Source organism: Echinops telfairi, unplaced genomic scaffold, assembly GCF_000313985.2.
Source record: "Echinops telfairi isolate 266 unplaced genomic scaffold, ASM31398v2 ScPeMD7_45;HRSCAF=164, whole genome shotgun sequence".
Taxonomy (NCBI): domain Eukaryota; kingdom Metazoa; phylum Chordata; class Mammalia; order Afrosoricida; family Tenrecidae; genus Echinops; species Echinops telfairi.
This window is the reverse complement of record NW_022103943.1, coordinates 157,223-158,148: the sequence shown is the minus strand read 5'-3', so window position 1 is coordinate 158,148 and position 926 is coordinate 157,223.

The following is a 926-nucleotide window of genomic DNA, read 5'->3' as shown; positions in this document are numbered from 1 at the left end:
TGGGCACCTGTCTCACAGTGGACGGGTGAAAGCATGGACGATTGGAGGGGGGGGCAGGCCACACCTGGTGAGGAACATGAGAGTCGGACGTGAAGAGGGGGAGGGGGCACGGGTGAAGGGAGAAACAGGGTGGGGAGAGGCTGGGTTGGTGGCACAGGAGGAACAGGGCACTGGCCCACCAGGGGGAGAATGTTGGTTGTGTCTCCACAGAACTGGAACAGGCATACAAACCCCATCAGGACACGCTAAATCAGAGGAGCAATGTAAAACGTGGAGGAATCCACGGAGAGACTGGACCAGGAGCCGGCCCTAGCCAGATTTGGCCCGACCCCCACCATGGAAGGGAGCACCACAGAGGATGGAAGTAGATCGTCCAGTGTGGGAGGGGAGCTGACCTACCACACCACACCCAGAGGGAAGCTGGGACAAAGGAAGGAAGAGGAAAGGAGCGGAGCACAACTGGGCCCACCAAACTCAGAGGACGATGGCCTAGCTCGGGGCGCCCATTGTACAGAGAGGACCATAAGGCTGCCCCCATGGCGAGATGCGGCGTCCTTCGCTGACCCATGGCCCTGCATGGGACAGCACCGGAGACACAGTGTGGGATGGGCGACTGAGCTGACCCCACCACACTGAGACAAAACACTGGGGGTGTGCAATGAAGCAGCAGGGAAGCAGAGCAAGGAGGTCCCAAGGGAAGACAAACGATGGACTCTGGGGCAAGGACGTGGCACCCCAATAGACTCGTCCAGAAAGCGCTCCTAAAGGTCAACACACAGACCTTGATCTACTAACAGGCTTTTTTCTTTTTCTTCTCTTTTCGTTTTCTTTCTTTTCAGCCTGTTTCGGTTTTTTTCTCCTTTTTCCTCTTCTTTTATTGTATGTCAGTGGTTTTTTTGTTTGTTGGCTTGTCAGTGCTGCAGCCG